The 20564-nt window shown below is 40.3% G+C and overlaps 1 protein-coding gene across 1 annotated transcript in view; it reads right to left on the bottom strand.

Annotated features, from left to right (window-relative positions):
- The window catches only part of LOC128742296 (WAS/WASL-interacting protein family member 1), a 62551-nt gene extending 46583 nt beyond the window's left edge, over window positions 1-15968 (bottom strand). The window contains exon 1 of the mRNA XM_053838625.1: window positions 15227-15968. The gene's annotated coding sequence lies outside the window, so the exon portion shown is untranslated. The remainder of the gene's footprint in view (window positions 1-15226) is intronic.
- Window positions 15969-20564: the final 4596 nt, after the last annotated feature.

Raw genomic sequence — 20564 nt, forward strand, 5'->3', positions numbered from 1 at the left:
CATGGTCAGAATGTTGTGATATTAGTATCAACATGACAGGAAATCTTTTCTAAACATATTTCTCATATTGTCAATTCAAGACAAATTTCGTATGTGGCTCTGGAGCTCCAAAAGCGAAGCCCGTTTTAGAAGGGACGGTCTTACCCGTTAGAGGGTTAAACTCCAGTTTTATTTAAAAATTTTAGATTCTGTTTTAAATCCGATTTCATGTCCAATTCAAAGTAAAACTTCCAGTTACTCCAAATTAAAGTCTAATTTCAGCTCCAATTCTAATTCCTATTTGAAGTTAAGTTTCAAGTCCAAATTAGTACAAATTCAAGTCTAATTTGAAGTCCTATTTCAAGTCCGATTTTTTCGGTATCTGTGTCAAGTTCGGTCCGATTTTTGTGATAAGTGAAACAATAGATTCGTCATCCTACGATTATTCGATTTACCAGGTCAATTTCTTCTTCTACAAGGTCTAGGTCTACAAAGAATTTTTTCAGTACGGACATGAAAAAGTTTTTGTTAGAAAATTTTTTTCCTTTAATTATGCGCATTTTGCGATGTATGGAAGATTTGTTATCTATCTCTAAAAAGAAATCAACAATTTCTGAGATGGTTTATTTTAGAAAATTGATTTTTAGTTTTTAAAATGCTTTTTCTTCGGTGTAGGAATTAATTTTGATTTTTTCGGTATTTTTTTAGGAAAATTCAGAATATCTTCCAAAAGTCACCTAAAGATATTTTTTTTGCAGGTCCTAAAGTTTTCAAGTTTTATTTCTAACTCAAAGTTTCATTGAATTCTGAGAGAACGATTATTGATTTACCGGAGATAAGATGTCAGCCTTTGTTCGACAACAGATCCATGTTCGATTTACCTGATTTTTAATAGCTAATCCGCATCTCTTAGCTCTCTCTTTCTTTAGCTATGCGTAATCCCTGCCTTCTACTTCAATCTTCTACGCCTTACAATTCAAATGAAATCAAAATTGCTACTTTTGACTGTTTATAGACTTCAAGGCAGCATATGATCCAGTAAATCAAATTGAGTAATATGCTTTTCCAACGAAACTGATTAGGCTGATACGTGATGCGTCCCCCTTTCACAGTTGCACGTTAAGCGTCAGAATAGTGCATGAAATATCGGACTGTTTGTGACCTTAGATGATTTCGAGCAAGGTGACGGACTCGTGTCTTAGCTTGGCATAAGTATAGATGCGGATATCATCCGCAAACAAGACCTTTCGCGGATTGCGAAACCAGTTTAAGTCCCGCAGACTGCAAATTCCCTAAAAACTCTTTTTTCTTTTTCCCGAGTTACCCAACTGGTCGCTTAATAGCGTATAAAACTCTGCGCCGGGCCCTTTTGTGATGTCAACAAAGTGTCAGGGAGACCTCAAACATCAGTTCTACCTGACGAGACAGGCAATTTACTTACTTTTTTTTACACAGGCAATGTCGCCCACTAACACACAGGTAGAGTCTCAAGCATAGCCGTCACGCTTATGTCCGCAAGCGGAGGCGTTTCGACGCTGCGCGGACTCCACGAACTGACGCTAAGATCGCTCTGCCAAAGGCCGGAATGTAATATTTGAAATATAACGATGATAATGACGATGACGAGAAGAAAAATGATAGATCAAATTTGTAAATGTGCTTTGCCCTGGTTTTTTTTGTACTACTTGAGCTGTAAAATGTAGTATAGTGAAGAAGTGGAGAGTTCGTCAGCCCCGCCTAACACCGGTCCTCAACCGCGCGCCCGCTATCAAATAAACAGGATAGGAAAGGCAAATTTCGGAGCATTGGTAGTTGTCAACTTATCACTGCAAATTTAATCTTTCATCCCACCAGCATTTATGCACTGTCCCAAGATACAAAGTAGGTTGAGCGCAGCACAACCTGGACGTTCGCGGTAGTCGACAGAAGCTTTAAAATATAGAGTCGTTCACGCCTTCCAACCCTCAAGATCAAAGAGCTAGTGCAGTATTTATAGCGAAAATCCGTAGCCAAACCCCAAAAAACGACCGCTAGAAACACTGTTATTGTGAATTAAATGTAATATAGTATAAGAATTGCCCTAATTTTCCCATCTGCTACCTACGCAGTTCACAATTTGAAGAAACTGATCTGTCGGTCACTGTTTTTCGCGATTCTACTTCTGTCCAAAGCTATCGGGCGAAGAGTAATCAGCGTGATGTTTCAAAGATGCATTATTACGGTTCGATTTCATGTGGTTTCACTGCAAATCGCTGCAAATCGTTCTCAAATGATCAGAATTCCATACATCCTCAAGGGTCCAAGACCAAGAATCCTTTACTCCTCTACTGGTGAAAACTAGTTAAGCACAGGTCAGATCTCAGCATTTAGTGGAATTAGTGACCCAAACAGTGATGCAACATAAAGAATATTTAAAAATAAAATTAGCTTAATTGAACGACGAACGTAGAAAAAATACTCGATGTAATAAAGTTACGATTTTACCTTCTACGATCATTAGAATAGGAAGTCGTATTTGCCTACAATGGCTTTTTTGCCATGCAAATTATCTACGGTCAAGAAAAATGTGCTGTAATTTTCCAACCAATTTCACCGCACACAAAAACGAAACCTAAACCCAAAGCCAAGTAGTTGACGTTGACAGTTTGCGGTATCAATTATAGAGCGCTACAAAGCAGCAAACAAGCGCTACCGCTTAAAATTCAACCCGATCATTGTTCGCAAATGCGTCTCGCTCCAAGTTTGACACTTCTTTTATTGTGTCCGAAAAAGAAATAACCCGTTGGCACATCAGCTAATAGTCACTCTTCACGTTGCTCGTGGATAAGATTTACGCTGCTAGTTGCTAGGTCACAATGTTTCGGGTCGGGTCGAAGGAAAACAAAGATGCTGCTAGGCTCACGATAAAACTGCGTCATTTTTTGCCAACTTCATTGATGCTCCTCTAGTGTAAGTTATACCCCCTCACCACCCACCTGCCAGCCAGCAAGCCAGCCAGCAGTGGCATGAAACACTCCTCTTCTCTGATGCGGCTGAGCAGCTGATGATCTAACAGATAATACGAGAGCATCAGCAAACCGTTAACAAGTGCACAAGGTGCATCAAATTACTGTCAGCAGTAGCAGTAGTAATAGAGAGATGCAGCGGCCAGCAGCGGCGAATGGAAATGAAACATTAAGCCTGGGGTGTTTGCATTGCCAATTCCCGCACGTCCTTTAATTTGCTGCTTGTAAACGCACCCGAGCAAAGCAAATCCAACCGAAAGTTTTTGAATAATGAGTTTTTTTTTGTGTGTTCGTGGTTGATCGATTCAATGGAGTTAAACGATTGACCGGCCACCAGCTAATGAAAATGCCTGGGGTGATAATGATCCGGTCGTGATAAAATGTTCGCTCGGTTGTTTGTTTGGATGCAAAAGATGAAAATTAAGCGCTTGTGTGATCGCTTTCGTTAGAAACCATCTCATTAAAAGAAAAATATTGATTTTTATAGAATGAATATCGTATGAAGTTAAACGATAGACGGTGAGTAGATTTTGTTAGTACAATGTGTTTAAAAAAATCAAGTACCTATGTATAGTGCGAAGAGGCAGTGCTTACGCACGTTCATTAACCGCAGCAAGCGACTTATATGTGTGACCACAAAGCCACGTAATAATAGAAATGTCGGCTCAACTGCGCACTGCCATACAACACGTCGCTGTATTTCAAGGTATTAACACGATACGATTTCGACTAAATGTTCCAAAGGGGTATTAACCGAAGGCACCATTTGACTGCGAAATAGTTGGGATACATAAAATTAGAAATTTAAAAATACAAAAAACAAACCTTATTGACCAATCCTCAGGACCAATCTATACACTCAGATCTATATTATATGATAACAAAAAAGATCTCTTCAAACGAAAAAAACCCAATAAAAAATCAGCAGGCTGCGACAAAGAAATCGTGCCTTAGAGATTAAAATCAACAACCCTTGTTTGCTGTTTTACTGCAATGCAATACCTTTAGTGTTGTTGTTTTGTTTTGTTGTGCTAAAACTACATAAATTTCTCTGAAGTTGTGCTTGCATAAAAGATATACCTAAAGCAAAAGAAATTAAAGCTCGATCGTAAGTAACCTTCTTCAAGACTCTCGTTTGAAACGAAGTCTTACCACTTGAAACCAACCAACTCCTGTGCCCCACCTAACCTCACACTTTCCAAATTTCTTCAATTTTATTTTAAATTACACACTCAAACGCACTGGTCGATTGCCAACCTAATCGAAGGACAAACATTTTATCGTTCATTGGTTATCTATTACGCACGTTTTTTCCCCGAATGTCCAACGCATAAGTCATTGTGAGTAATGATAAAGTTGTCAGTTGAAAAATATTGTCGAAGTAATTTATCCGTTAGCGCTGGCGTGCCCAGACTAGGGCACACAGTAAATTTTTTAAGTCAGAAAATTGGCTGTTATTTTTGAGATAAAAGAATTAATTACGCAAGGATAGTTCCAGTTTAAAATCCATTTCCAAGATCAGTTATAAATTAAATTTTATGCTTGGTTTCAAGCCTAATTTAACCTCAATTTCAAGTTCAAATTCAATTCTAATTTCATGCCCAATTTCAACACCAATTTCAAGGCCAATTTCAAATCTACTTTCAAGGTCAATTCAAAATACAATGTAAATCCAATTTATGTTCTATTTTAATTCCTAGTCAGATCCTATTTCAAATCAATTTTCGACGGCAAATGGCCGGATAATGCGCACAGTCAGAACCCCGCGGTCTATTTTATACATATAGCTATTAAACATATCCCACGGAGGTTCTCAGCCACTTAGCTAGCAACTCCCATCCTGTTGCCTCCTGTTGCTACCATCCGGGATACGTTCCTTAGTGGAAATCGGGGAACCGTTAGAAACTTGGGACGCGTGGGGACAGGGAAGGAGGCATTCTTGCGAATGCTCAGTGTACACTCTCCGCCTGCAAATGACGGATCTCTGTAGAGGCATGTTCTAAAGAATCTGATACTACTGAGAACCAGAGCAGAAAGCTCAAAAGCTCCTAAAAGAAGAATGGTTTTAATAGCTGTTATCCATGGCTATGACGTAAAAGACCTGAATGGATAAACCCGTAATCCAAGGTATCAGGCAGTAATTTGCAGGCTTCATTCTCGGTTTTTTGCTCAGTAGATGCTCAATTGACTACAGCGCCTCAACTAAACAGAATTCGAAAAAGTAGTGTAAAGGGCGATTGTAGAGCTTATTATTAACTACACTATTGTTGAAGAAAGTATAGTTCTATCTTTTGTATTTACGGCGCTATGCGATTGCTACTCCGCTGGTAGCCAAATGAGCGCTCTTTTTGCTACCAACGGGGTAGCAGCCTCATAGCACCGTAAATACAAAAGATAGAACTATACTTTCTTCAACAATAATGTAGATAATAATTGACTCCACAACCGCCCTTTACATTACATTTTCGAATTCTGTTTAGTTGAGGCGCTGTAGTCAATTGAGCATCTACTGAGCAAAAAACCGAGAATGAAGCCTGGTAATTTGTCGTTATCGCATCAAGAAAGGGATGCAGCGGACCTTTCTTTCACCTCCACTCGTGGGAATTCTTATGGATTTTAATATTGGAAATAAATCTTCAGTAAGAGGCCAGGAAACTGGTCCTTCGTTCAGTCAACCAGCAACCTCAACCTCTCTTGCAGAGCAAGCGGCAACGGTCGACGGAAACTGTGTTACCAAACACTAGCACAAAAGGTCCTAGACTGTGCTAAAACGAAGGGCCATCCGCGCCAAAACCCCAAACCGGAAATTCGTATAGTGAGATGATGGACACCTCCAGGATGGCAATCACGCCAAGTCATTACATATATTTACTATATTTACCGGGGATCAGCTAACAGCTATTCGAGGCAACGAAATCTGGAACAGGATTCTCCAACCGCACTGACAAAGTTCAGAAGCAAGGGAGTACCGCAACTACCTGCTCCTAGCACGTCCGCGACGGTTGCGAAGGTTTCCTGTGAGGGAGTTTTGCATCAACCATTCGCACAACTCAGAATCCTCCAGCCACTGAAGCCTCCTGATGTAGGGAAGCAGGCTAATCAACAAAGCGTTCACGCCAATGATCGCCGTCCGCCAGTTACGGAGTCTAAGGACTCTACCAAGGACAGCAAACCTCAAACATAGCTGGCAGTCTTCGCTGCGTGCAAGCGAGCCTCCATCATGCCAATAACGCTTCCGGTATCCTTGGTCGGAGGTTGGCAAACCAGTAACTATCAGCTGCCTTCATTCAAGAACCTTGGGGTCACGGCACAAGAATTATCGGCCTTGGTAAGTTAATCTACTGTAATACGCTTTTCAGACCGAGGACAGCAATTCTGTTAACTCATACAATTGATCACTGATTCATACAACGCAATGGAAGTGCCTAGACCTAGAAATCCCAACGACTGCAGAAGATCAGGATCAGGGATGGCACGACTACTTTGACTCAATTTACATTCATTTGACAGTACCGTCTCAGTCAAGCAAAATTTGACAAATTTCAATATAAAAGGAACATTTGTGGAATTAGCTATTATCTACAATTTTGCTGAACAAAGTTTTGCTGTATCTTTTGTACTTACGGCGCTACAATGCTAGTAACTCTTCAGTGACTAAATAAACGTTCACTTAGTTACTAAAGAGGTACTAGCATTGTAGCACCGTCAATACAAAAGATACAGCCCAACTTTATTCAGAAAAGTTGTAGATAATAACTAGTTTTTCAATCGTCCCATATATAACTTTTTCAATTCTGCTTGACTGAGACGGTATTGTCAAATGAATGTGAATTGAGTCAAAGTGATGGTGCCATCCCTGATCAGGACCTGGTCGTGGCATCCGCGTACTTCCCGGGTGATAAGGACGATATACCAACATCCGAGATGGCTACTCGTCCGGTACTGCAAGGCCATCAATGTGCCGTTGGACGTCGGAGCGTCGGAAGCACTTATGAACACGCATTTCCCAGTTCGACAGCGACTACTGGACGCGACGTAGACGGACAGCAGCACAATGAGTCATCACGCAATGTGCCAAATAACTCGGTTTTATTGCAATCAACTGGAAGCTCAGCTCCTTTGAACCTAAGAAGTCTTCAGGTCCAGAGGGCATACTAATCATCTTCTTACAAAAAGCTGACGAGAATCAAATGTCCAAGCTCATCTACCGCTTTCGTGGAAGCTTTACGCTGGGGCGTGTCCCGGAAAGTCAGTCAGTGTTCATACCTAAGGCAGGTAAAAAAGATAAAACTATGCCAAAAGTCTTCAAAGCAATTAGTCTGATTTCAAAGCATCTCAAGTTGCTGAAAAAAATCACGGATAATCACATCCGTTTTTAAAAAACCCTTCTCGGTACGGCAATCAACATGCTTATAAACGTGGTAAATCTACGAAAGCCGTGCTTCCTTGCCTAGTGACGCTAATTGAAAAGTCGTTCTTAAATCCAAGATATGGCACTCTGTGCTTTTCTCAACATTGAAGGCGTTTCCGATAACACGTCCTTCGCTTAACACGGCTCTCCTTAACAACGGAACTAACCAGCTGACAACGAGCTGGATCCAAGCAATGCTGTCGGCGTACGCCGACGACGTAGTACTAATAGTCAGAGGCAAATTTAACAAAGTGCTGTCTAGTCGTATGCAAGGAGCTATGAATACCACTATTTCATGGTGTTTACAAGACTTAATATAGACCCCAACAAAACAGTCGTGATACCATTTACTAGGCGGACGAGCCATACTCTTACTCCCCCTACACTGAATGGCGTCAGACTTCAGCCTCAGCAATGAAGTTAAACATCTGGATATTATCTTGGATCATAAACTGAACTGGGCTTCTCACCAGACTATACTGTCAAGAAAGCAACTTCAGTCATCTGGGCATACAGTTCACTGTTTCGCAAAACCTTAGGACTGAAACCTCAACTAGCCCTTTGGTCATACACTACTATTGTACGGCCTGTCTTTACATCTTCATGTGAAGAATGAAACCGAACTCGGTGCACTAAGGTTGCAAAGGTGGCGTAACATATTAGAGGGGAGTTCACCCCTGGTAACGACAGTCTCTGATTGGCTGGAGGCACAGCCTAACATGGATGACTGAAGGTTTTTGGAGCGTCTTAGTAGAATACGAATCCTGAAATTAAATAAAAAGAAAACTTATCCAGTTCCAATATATAGTAGAATTAAATTGGATAAGTTTTCTTTTTATTTAATTTCAGGCTAACATGGATGTTCCATATAGTGTAATTGATACTAATCGCACTCGCACTATATAGAGCAGTGGAAGGCCCGTTCTCCCATCCGGTACCATCTGCTTCTTTGCAGATGGATCAAAAATTGGGACTTGCACAGGTTCCTGTACTGAGTCTACGGACCCGGAATAAAGGAAACTCTTCCACTGGGCAAATGACCCACCGTTTTTCAAGCGAAAGTAGGGTTTATTTCTAATTCCCGTCGTAGTAAGAAAAGCCATTCTAATGTTCATCATTTGTTGGATGGATTTAATGAATACTCCAAAAGTTCTTGTGCTGATTTGACCTTCCGATCCGTGAACTTTGAAATCACTGAAAAGCGATTATTAAAGCATATTATTGAAATTGCGCAACTGACTTTATTTCTTAAATTCGTCGTACTGTTTTAAAACCCCTCCATCAAAATTTTTCATCGTCCGAACTAAAAATCACAATAATGTTTACGAAGCTAACGCGCATGTATTTGTGTAGGACGACATAACAAATGTTATTCTGCAAATTTGTTGCAGGCCAGGTAAGTTTTCCTGGCTGCAGAATAACGACAATGACATGCATAAGTTATTTTCATTTATGAATGACGGAAATTAAAACGATTAGTCGACACTTTCTTCTTCGTCGTTCGAAAAAACGTAGGAAATTCGGCTGGTAGGACTTCTTTAATGATAAAAAGCATTTAAATAGATCTCAGCTCACTTTGATTGATCGCATATGATAGACAACAAACTAAAATTAGGGAATTACTAGTTTTGCATTGTGTGTCATAAAAATGCTGATATTTTCAATAATTTGTGTTGGATAGGATGGGAATAGGCAATTACGACGAAGCAGCAACATTCCCTATATGCAATATGCATCTACGTCAATATATGCCTAAAAAGTATAGGCCTGCGAAAATCGGTATTTTACGGACCGTCATGCTGCACTACTGGCTCTTAAGTGCACTAAATGTGCATCCAAATTAATATAGGAGTGCAGCACAGCTTTAAGGGAGCTTTCCCGCCAGAACAAAGTTTCATTATTCAGGATGCCTAGACACTGTGGAATCGAGAACAATGAGTTTGCTGACAGCCTAGCAAGACAAGGATCAGCTCTCAGCAGTTCATTGGTACCGAACCATTTCGAGGCACTTCCACATCCGCTATCAAACTGAATCGTTTGTTTGAGAAACCCCACAAACGCCATTTTTATGAAAATTGACTTTTTAACAGTTTTCGAATCCTTGAGGAGATCCACACCTTCCCTCAAAATTCCAGAAAAAGTTAGTTCCACGAACCCCTTTTAATTGGGGTTGCAAATATCCGTTTGTTTGAGAAACCCCAAATATCCATGTTTCCGATAATCACCTAGAGCGGCGCTGCGATATGTACAAAATTATCATTCAATATTTACGTGCAATGTTGTAAGCAGTAATCGCAACACAATTCAATAGTATAAAAATGTCTTCGGAATCGAAAAATTACGAGTTGGACACAGTCGAAACGAAGAAACATAGTGTTCGGCGGACTACAGAATGCAAGGCGAAAGTTATTAAAAGTAAAAGAACGGCGTATAAAATCGAAAAGAAAAGGATGTTTTAGCTGAAAAAGTTCGAGTTGATTGCAAATGCAGATAAGCTTGGATTAGTTAGTCGACAAGATAAACGTAAATAAACCGTACTTGTAATCTAGATACAGTAAGAACTGTAGCAATCTCATTCCGGAAATCAGACTAAACTATCCATGCGTTTCTAACAAAAGCAGTAACTCACCATTTACTATACAATGTTAATAATAGCACAATATATAAATAAAAGGCTTTATCTTCTATTTATCTTTTTTGTTAACTCGTTGCTTTTCCTAATGTAAGTAATCCGTCGAGCACTCCCGAGTAACTGTAAAATCAATAGTTTATCATTTCGAAGTATTTAAGATGCTGTTCACGTATCTCCATTTCATTTTGGTTTAACGTAATTTGAAAACAGACCCTCATTCTCAGATTTTGCTCCATAATCATAGTACGGTTGTTATCCAAGATTTAAAATGTTTATTTTCTGGTTATATCTTTTTTTTTTTTTTTTTTTAATTCTATATTGGAGAGGTTTTCAGCCTGCGGCTGGTTCGCCTCTGGTTATAATATCTTTAATTACAACTAGCAAAGTATCAAGGTATCCTATTCGATGTGAATTCGTGTTACTGACAGTAACTTACTGTGGTCCATTTCTGCAGTTCAAAAACCGCCGTTACTCCATTTACCTTTTATTTTTTAATAGGTAAATGCAAACCATGATAAAAATTTGGATTAAAAAAGAACAAAACTTTTTCTAAAACTTGTATAATTCTACTTCAAAATTTTTAATAAATGATATTTAGCGCCCCTCCCCTCTTCTTCTTCTTAGCGGTACGTACTTTTTTAACATCCTCAGTGATATATGGTAGCTAATTACATACTATGAGCATGGAAAGATCACAAGTTTGAATAAAAACGGCCTAAAACTACTTAAGTGCACTGTCAATTTCTCGTTTGTTTGAGAAACCCCAAATATCCATCAACTTTAAAGCCTTGTAATTTCAGCTAGAATCAATATTTTGATCAAAAGATAAGTCTACATAATGTATTTTAGATATTATCATAGAACCTCATACCAAAAAATATAAGGATTGGTTTAAAATTTTGAGAAAATCAGTTTTTTGTTGTTTTCCAACAATAGTGTCGAGTGGACTTGTGGGGTTTCTCAAACAAACGATTCAACTCCATACTCTGTATGGAAATTCCATCCCAAGAAAGTTATTGGTTTTATCAGCCTTGTAGTACCTAATTGAGGGACAGTTTTACAGCCTAGCTCAACTCCATCAATGGGTATGAGCAATTCGTAAACTGTGTACAGCAATCGGGGGCAGCTACAGAAGACAGTCTTCATGACTGTCGAGTGGCATTTTTGAGCCCAGTGCCCTGCGCTGCGCAAAATGCGGATATGGTTTTTAAAAAGTAGACTAAATTTTACATAAAGTATGTAAAAATGACGGTTACCTTCCGTTCCGAAAAAAAGATAGTCAACTTTGAAAATGCGAAGTACATGTATGTCATTATTTTGAGATTTAATGTAAATATATTTTAGCTTCTTCTTCTTCAGCATAGAGCCGGGGTGGCTCGTGCTGTTTCAAGCACTCGTCTCCATTCAACTCGGTCTTGGGCCACTCGTCGCCAATTTCCTAATCGTCTCAGAAGTCGCAAATCGCTTTCGACCTGGTCGAGCCATCGGGCACGTTGGGCCCCCCTGTTCCTGGTGCCGGTGGGGTTGTTGAAGAGGACTATTTTCGTCGCACTGTCGTCCGGCATCCTTACGACGTGTCCGGCCCACCGTAGCCTGCTAACTTTCGCTAGATGTACGATGGGAGTCTCCCCAAGCAGTGCCTGTAACTCGTGATTCATACGCCTCCGCCACTCTCCGCTTTCAGTTTGTACTCCGCCAAATATCGTCCGCAGCACTTTCCGCTCAAACACGGCAAGGGCGCGTATGTCCTCCGTAAGCAGCGTCACGGCTTCAAGTCCATAAAGAACTACCGGTCTAATAATGGTTTTGTACATTGTTAGCTTCGTGCGGCGGCGTATGCTTCCTGATCGTAGCGTTTTACGAAGGGCAAAGTAGGCCCGATTTTTCGCTTGGATGCGCCGCTGGATCTCCTTACTAGTGTTGTTGTCCGCGGTCACCAGCGATCCCAAATACACGAATTCCTCTACCACTTCTGGTTCGTCGCCGGCAACGGTTATCGTCCGTGGGAGGCGCGCGTTTGTTTCCTTTGAGCCTCTTCCTTTCATGTATTTGGTCTTCGACACATTTATTTTTAGCCCAATTCTCCTAGACTCCGCTTTCAGTCTGGTGTAGATTGCCTCCACCGTCGTAAAGTTCCTGGCTATGGTATCGAAGCCATCTGCAAAGCCTAGAAGTTGGCTACCCTTGGTAAAAATAGTGCCTCTCGTTTCGATGCCCGCTTGTCGGATCACCCCCTCAAGAGCGATATTGAACAGCATGCAGGATAAAGCGTCACCTTGTCCTAACCCTCGCCGCGTCTCGAAGGGACACGAGAGTGTCCCAGAGATGCGTACGAAACACATCACTCATTGGAGCGAGTCTCTGCTCAGTCACGTCAGTTTGCCGGGAAAACCGTGTTCGTGCATTATCTGCCATAGTTTGTCTATTTTAGCGTGTACTTGATTTTCCTCTACCTACAAAATATGGTACTAATCTACAACCATTTTAACCTAACAGAATACCAACTCCATTTTGGGTGTTTTGTCCCATTTTTCCACTGTGCGTCGACCAGTTTCCCATAGCTATTGGTCGGTTTATTCCCTATCCAGTAATACTACTCTAGTTCAACGGTCTATAACTGAACCACGAACGCACGGAAGGACCACCATGCTCCCAGGTTGAGCGTTCGGGTACGATGACTGTATAGGGAATTTCGAAGTTTGGTGTTGTTCCAATACAATCTTCTATTCTGGTATACGAACTTCCTTCAAGATCGAAAGATGTCCTGTTGGGTTCCCCTCCAACAAGGATTTGTAACATTGGCAACAAGGTGTAACATTGCCTTCAAAGCTTTCAACGCTATGCTTCACATGGTCCCTGTTATTGAACCATACACAATTCTTTGCAATCTGTTTAAATTTTTTGGGTTGATGTCTCTCTCGGTTCAGACCACCAAATAAGCGAGGCATAAGTTATCCTCCTCGGCTTCACTTTTGTTAACTAAGCCCAGTGTTAGGTCAAAGACCCCAATTTTTGTCGATTGTTTTATTGTACAACCAAATAGCACACGTTGCTTTATTTATAATTATTCTATATGGGCGTGCCTGGTTACCTTTTTGTCTAGTATGACGCCTAAGTATTTGACTCCAGCGGATAATTTTATTTCGATTCCATCCAGCAAGAGTCTCTGTACACTTCCTCTTACGAGTGAACGAAACTATAATTGTCTTTGAGGGATTTACATTTAGGCCTGCTGACTGCATTCTATTAGAAATCACATCGTCCTATTTACCTCTCACGAAAAACGAGCGTTTTACCAACATTGCCTTGTTGTTTCCTCAGCATGTTTTCTCATAGCTTCTTGCATCGATCTATGAGAAGTCTCACATGCATCTTGCATCTATGTCAAAAGCTCCCTCTATATCAAGAAAGGCTGCCAGTGAGATTTCTTTAGTATCGAAAGGATTTTCTAATTTGTCAATTAACATGTTTAATGCATCTACTGTAGATTTATTGCTCGGAAATTCGAATTGCCCTTTATTCAATGGAGCTTTCTTTAAAATACATTACTTTAATGTACCTAATAGACGACAATTTTTCCATAGTTTTTGACAGTGTCCAGTTATGAAATTGTCAAAATGCGCAAGATACATAAATATTTTTTGAGATTCATGGCTTTCGGGGGTAGATGTTCTACAAATGTCCTTAAGTATTGTGAGTTTCATTGAAAATTATTCACCGCACAACTCATAAATGAAATGCTCTTTCATAGTTGCCGGGTCGATTTTGATATTATTGGAAGAAATTATACAAAAATTATAAAGTTTTTGTTACTTTTGACGGCCCAGTTAGGTGAACAACATTCCTGTTTACAGCATTGTGGCAACAGATCTAGCGCGGTGTTTGCTTCAGGCGCGGTGTTTCCCTTAGACCGCGTTTAACTTTGGGCAAAGCATCCAATATTCTTTGTAAGAATGCGAACTAGGCTTAATTTTATATTCTTTCTCTCTGGAAATTGGCGCATGTTTGACCGTCTCTAGCCAAATGTAAGCATATAACCTTAATAGTAAAGTGTTTTCCGTATTGTAAATTCGGTGCGTGCGGCGCAGGTACATTTTGGAAAACGTAACTGTGTAAATAACAGTGTATATATCCAACTTTGTGCTCTTAATGTCGGCTTCGTGAAATGAGTGAAGTCTGCCTGTTTCGAAAAGCACTAAAACGAGAAAGTCCGGAGTTTTTAACCAAATTGGCCGGTATTGTTGTGATAAGTAATAAAAGATTCGCCATCCTACGACTCCGTTTGTCTGTTGCAAGACATTATTCTATATGGTCGGGTGCTCCAGCTTTTGTTCATGTCTGGGCACGCTAATGGTCGTTAGTCTCACATTTTAAAATTTAAATTTATGTAGATTAGAATTGATTGATCTTGAATCGTCCGTTTAGCTAAGAACTCAAAAACTTCAAAAAGCAATCCTCTAATAATTATTGCTGGTCGTGTACGATTTTTAGCAGCCACCAAAAACCATTCTACCTCTCGTTGCCGGCAGTTATGGAAGCTATATTTGGAAAGTCATACTTCTCGAGCATATTAAGGACAACAATGAGCGGGTGGTATCGTTTTCGTACTCTAGCAAAGTGTGCGGCAGCCGCCGCAGGAGAGCTCCCGCTACCAACAGACGACGTTTATCGTATTAGGAAAACAATCTTTCCTGTTGGTCGTTCCACTCGGGCTCAACGACTCAGACTGCGACACTGCCGTACTAAGGAGAGAAGCCAACGCACGAGGGATGGCGGAAGGGAACGGTATTTACATGATGGATGACGAATGACTCAATGCCTCCCGGACTGATGATCGGATCCGTCGCAATGTAAGTTTGTTTGTTGTCTCCTGCATTGAAAGATACATTCTCAGGCATGGTACAACCTAATGAGGGAGCCATGGTAAACAGTGATTTTCTCCAAGTGCAGCACAAATCAATATTTTAGCTGAGCAATTTAAATTGGTCTGTTCTCATCTTGTTCACCTGCTTTGAAATGCACTTCCATTGCATGGTTGAAATATATTAGTTTAATCATAAATATGCAACCGTGACCGAGAGTGCCGTCAATTTTAAGAACAGATACCCAATACCGTAAGCATCTGCTGTGTTTGAATCTTTTGCACTAGCAAGGCAAAACCTCCGTAATATGACTACGTATAGACAGACGATTACTCACCACCTGGTTTCGTCTTGCGGCCTTCCCTCCTGTTGCTGCTGCTGTTGCCACTTCCACCCCGGCCAACTCCACCGTCCGCCGCCTGCTGCTGGAGTTGGTGCTGATGATGCAAAATTTTATCTCCCGTCGACTCCAGCTCCCCGTCTTACGAATGAACCGTCCTCCTGGTAAAAGGGGTTCCTGTCTCGGTCGTGGCCTTCTCCAGAAAACAATGAGCCGGACCACTATCTAACCACCGCGCTTATCTAATCTGTAGCTCCGCTGGTCGCACAAAATTACCACCAAGACCACTGATGTTGATCACTCCGACTTTTTTTTTTTTTGCTTCCGACCAGGAATTTCACAAATATTATTGGTTTTGATTAATCAAAAACGTATGTGCACACATACACAAACTCGAAGAAATTTTTTCCTTCTCTTACTTTCCGCTTCCTTCCCACTCAACCGAACTCATAGCCCGTATTTTTCATCACCTTCTGGTGCACACTCACAATGCCTGCTGCTGCGTTTTCAACACACTTGTTCCGACGATATTACTCCAGGATTGGCGAAAAACTTCGCGACGGAATTCCGAGAATCGCGAAAACAACAAACTGAACTATCACTGTTCTTCCGACACAACGCAACAGTAATCGAATGAAACCTTTACAGATCGTAGGTTCCACTTTTCCGTTCTGCGATAATTTCTGTCCTCGAATGTGCAGTTTCTGCAACCTCTCCGCTGCTGCTGCGTGAGCTCACGATTTGACGTCTTCACTTCGAAAAAGACCCGTTCGTTTTGATGGCTGCATGGACGGGGTTTTGTCTGTTTTGTCGACGCGATGACCGACTCTATTCGATGTTATTAGCAATGACAGCGCCATGAATGGAAAACATCGACGCTTTCAGGGGAGTTTCATATGAGCCGACCTTGGAGCCGACAAAAGCACGAGCTTTTCCATTTCGGATGGGGTTTATTTATATGTTGCGTAATCTAACATTTTGGACTCGTTTCTAAAAAGTTTCTAGAAAGTCATTAATGAAAACAATATCCCGCATTTTGCACCATACTGGACACCGCAGTCTCAAAGTGCGACTGGCACAAAAAGTACGACAATGCGAATGCTGTGAGTGAGAAAGAGAAAAAGTGATTACTGCAATGTTGCTGTTTTGTTTTGTCATATACAATGACATTAGAGAAAATAATCTGGATTAATCCAGGTACAGCTGCAAAGCACAATATTTATTTATAAAATTTGATTTTTTGCTTCACGAAGAAAACTTTAAGGAAAATTTTCCGATGTTCGTGAGCACTATTCTAAAGGTCTATCCACCTTTTCACGCGCTTAATGGCGGCTATGGGTACACATTTCGACAATGTTTATTTGCTTTTGCCAGCTCCGCTCACGTCCCAAGTAACCACAAGAGTTAACGCTTAATAACCCCATATTGGTTGTAGCTCGGTTATAGCATTTATATAAACATCGTTAATGCGTTTAAGCATTACCGTAAATTAGGATTATCAAAAACACTCTTTGCGTATATAATGCTCTAATTTAATCACAAACGAGCGCGAGGTGTTCGACAGGTGGAAGCAGTAATTCGATGAGCACCTCAACGGCGATATAGCAGCAGGAGACGCAATGGAAGTTACCCTCGGAGTGCCTTCATGCGACAACAGCGTGCCGGCCCCAGATCTCCAAGATATCCGGCGAGAAATCCGTCAGCTGAAGAAAATTAGAGCCGCCGGGAAGGACCGACTCCCGGCAAAGCTCTACAAAAATGGCCAAGAACCGCTAGCAGCGGCACTTCATTGGATAATTTCACGTTGATTAACGCCGCCAGATAGCAGATAGCAAGAGAATTCGTAGGGCAGTATCAGGCGGGATTTATGGGGGCTCGTGATACTACGGATCAAATTTTTCGACAAATCCTCCAGAAATGTTGAGAGTGCAACGTGCCCACGCATCATATTTTCGTGGGTCTCAGGGCAGCATACGATACAGTTGAACGAGAACAGCTATGGAAGATAATGCACGAGTACGGTTTTCTGGACAAACTGACGCGGCTGATCAACGCTACTCTGTGTGGTATTCTGACATTTATAATATATTGAGCGGTTTGTCCGAAGTGTGTAACAGGATGTTTACACAATGTTTGGGGAGTCACCGGTAATATCCCAACAAACACCGAAGCTGAATTAAAATGCTACTGATTTGGTCACAGCTGATTTAACTCTGAATACAGGTGGTAGACGCTGAATAAATTTAAGCAAAGACCTCTGCATTCTATAAGTGATTAAGCAGCCAACGAATGCGCTGTTAATCAGCTGCTTCACATAATAGTGTCACAAGCAGATTAGGCGCATCTTCAACCTCTCCACAACCCGTCAATATTCTCAATAATAGAGGTTTTCCGTCAAAAAATTTTTTTGCATTAAATGTTCGGTTTTGACTCTTAGAAATGATACCCATATAAAACTTTCTTTGATAAAGCCTCTAACTACTGTGAAAATGAAAAAATAAAATACGTATATTTCAAGCCGTCACTTCTCGGATGTATTACATGCCTTTTTATACCAGTGTCCTTTATTTTCACCACTTCGAAACCATTTGTGCCACTCTTTACTCTTGTGGCAAGCAACACACGAAACGAAAAAGAAGGTAATCATTAGCTTTTCAATCGTTTTGTTCTTTTCACTCAACCGCTGATACACATATGTCAAAATCTGTTGTGCAATGCTGCCAGAAAAACTAAAAATTTTGATAAACAGTGCTGCCGAAACCAATTTTTTAAAACTCAACATTCGTGATTTGGTGAAAAGAAATTCAACATTCTTGCAATTTGCATTGTTTTAAAAATCGTGGTAAATTCTAGAGTCAACGAAGAAACTATATTTTTGCACCATTGTCACTCGTATTGGGAGTACTTTCGGGAAAAAATAAGAAAAGGAGGGGTATGATCTGACGGAAAACCTCTATTGTGCTATACTAGCTGAATAAACGATTTGTCATCTTAATAAACAGCCCTCTCACGAAACATTTATGCCCTGAATAAATATTTTAGCATCCATTATTATTCAGCCATGGCTTTTTGAATATGCATCGAATAAAATTTATGTAAACAATTCTACAGTACTTATTCAGCCGCAATTGGAGAACTTATACAACCTATTTCGCTTGAGGTAGAAAAAACACTTGTTAAGCAATTATATCGCCCTTTATATAACCTCTGTGCGCCTTGTTTCCAGCTTTGCGTAAATTGGTTATTTAAAAACGCGTAAAAGCCTCTATTAAGCTCCATTGCAGCTTCGAAAGCAGCTATTAGCAAGCCCGAAGCTTGATAAAATCATCAAATTTACATGTTTAAGAGCTGAAAAGATTTTTATTTCTAAAACTAAACCATAGTTCAGCCACAGGTAGAATAAATTCAGCTATAAAAGCGTTTGATTAGCCTGAAATTGTTACTTGGGTAGCTGCTTTCAAAGTTGCAATGGAGTATAATAGAGGCTTTTGCGTATTTTGAAATAACTAATTTGCGCAATGCTGTCAATTCTATTTTTAGGACGAGAAATAGTTTTGCAATGCTCTTTCTGTCGCTTAATCAACGTCTCATCAACCTTTATGCAGCCAAAAAATAATCTATTTTTAAATTTCAAAAATGGAACGCGTCATATTTATTTTGCTTTGGCGTCATAAGCTATATTTTAAATTTCGAATAACTTGAATTCGTATATGCAAGCCCAAGCGATGTTTAAGCTACTTTAAGTTTTTCCAAACCAGCTTTCCTCCAAAGCTGATAAACAAGCTTAATAGCGGATTTTTCTGCTAAACAATCCGCTTCTAAACAGCCATAAACATAGAAACGTTTTACGGTTGCTTAAAGGTGTTAAAGTGGCTTTATAAACCAGTAGATGCTTTCATTAGGCTCACAGCTTTCAAACTACTTTAAAGCTGCTTAAGGGTGTTAAAGTGGCTTTACAAACTAATACTAAGCTTTCATTCGGTTCACAGCACACAGATTGTCAGACCATAGAGTTTCGCAATTCGACTGGCAGCAAAAATATATGTCAGTTATCGACATTATCTACTGCTTCAAGTGTAAAGATATTTTCACTGTCTGTTCTGCAGATGCAGATGGGGCGGATCATACGATGAGTGCCTATGGATCAGAAGATGGCGGTTCAATTCCCGAAAGATGACGACATGCAGTTTTAATTAGCTTGTATATACGAATTCAAACACATAGCATACATAGCATAGAAAATTTAAAACAGCATACGACGCCAAAGCAAAATAAATATAACGCGTTCTATTCTTTTTTAAATTTAAAAATAGATCATTTTTTGGCTGCATAAAGGTTGATAAGACGTTGATTAAGCGACTCAAAAAGTATTGCAAAACTATTTCACGTTCTAAAAATAGAATTGACAGAATTGCGCAAATTTGTTATTTAAAAACACGCAAAAGCCTCTATTAAGCTCCATTTCAGCTTTGAAAGCAGCTGCCCAAGTAACAATTCCTGGCTGATCAAACGTTTTTTAGCTGAATTAATTTAACCTGTGGCTGAACTATGGTTTAGTATTAGATATAAAAACCTTTTTTCAGCTCTTAAACATCTAAGACAAGCTTCGGGCTTGCTAATAGCTGCTTTGAAGCTGTAATGTAGCTTAATAGAGGCTTTTGCGCGTTTTTAAATAACCAACTTGCGCAAAGCTGGAAACAAGGCGCACAGAGGCGATATAACTGCTTAACAAGTGTTTTTTCGCCTCGAAAAAATAGGTTGTATAAGTTCTCCAATTTCGGCTGAATAAGTATTGTACAGTTGTTTATATAAATTTTATTCGTTGGATATTCAGCTATGGCTGAATAATTGTGGCTGCTAAAATGTTTATTCAGCGCATAAATGTTTCTTGGGATGTACAGGTGGACAGACTGAAAGGTGACAAGCTGCAGAGAGCTACCCGTGAATAGTTTAGTGAAAGATAACTGACTAAAACTCTGGAGGTAGCGCAATGTTCAATGGAATTTGTTAGGACGAGATTGCTGAATGAAGACGTGAAGCGACAACACAGCACCGAAAAGCTTTTGTAGCATTTGCTGGTAAGGGCAGGAAATTTACGTTCAAGTGCCACGCTTGCGGAAAAATAGGCCACAAACGGGCAAACTGCCCAGACATCAGACAGGAGAGGCCATCGAAAAATCTAGGAAAGCAGAGGAAACAACGAACCAATCTATCGGAAACGAACGATGACGTAGCTTTTATCACTTCGGAAAGGGAACCGAAAGACGATTTTCGCTGGATTTTGGATAGTGGAGCCTCGGGACACATGGTAGATGACAAAGAATACCTAGGGAAC

Source organism: Sabethes cyaneus, chromosome 3 (assembly GCF_943734655.1).
Source record: "Sabethes cyaneus chromosome 3, idSabCyanKW18_F2, whole genome shotgun sequence".
Taxonomy (NCBI): Eukaryota; Metazoa; Arthropoda; class Insecta; order Diptera; family Culicidae; genus Sabethes; species Sabethes cyaneus.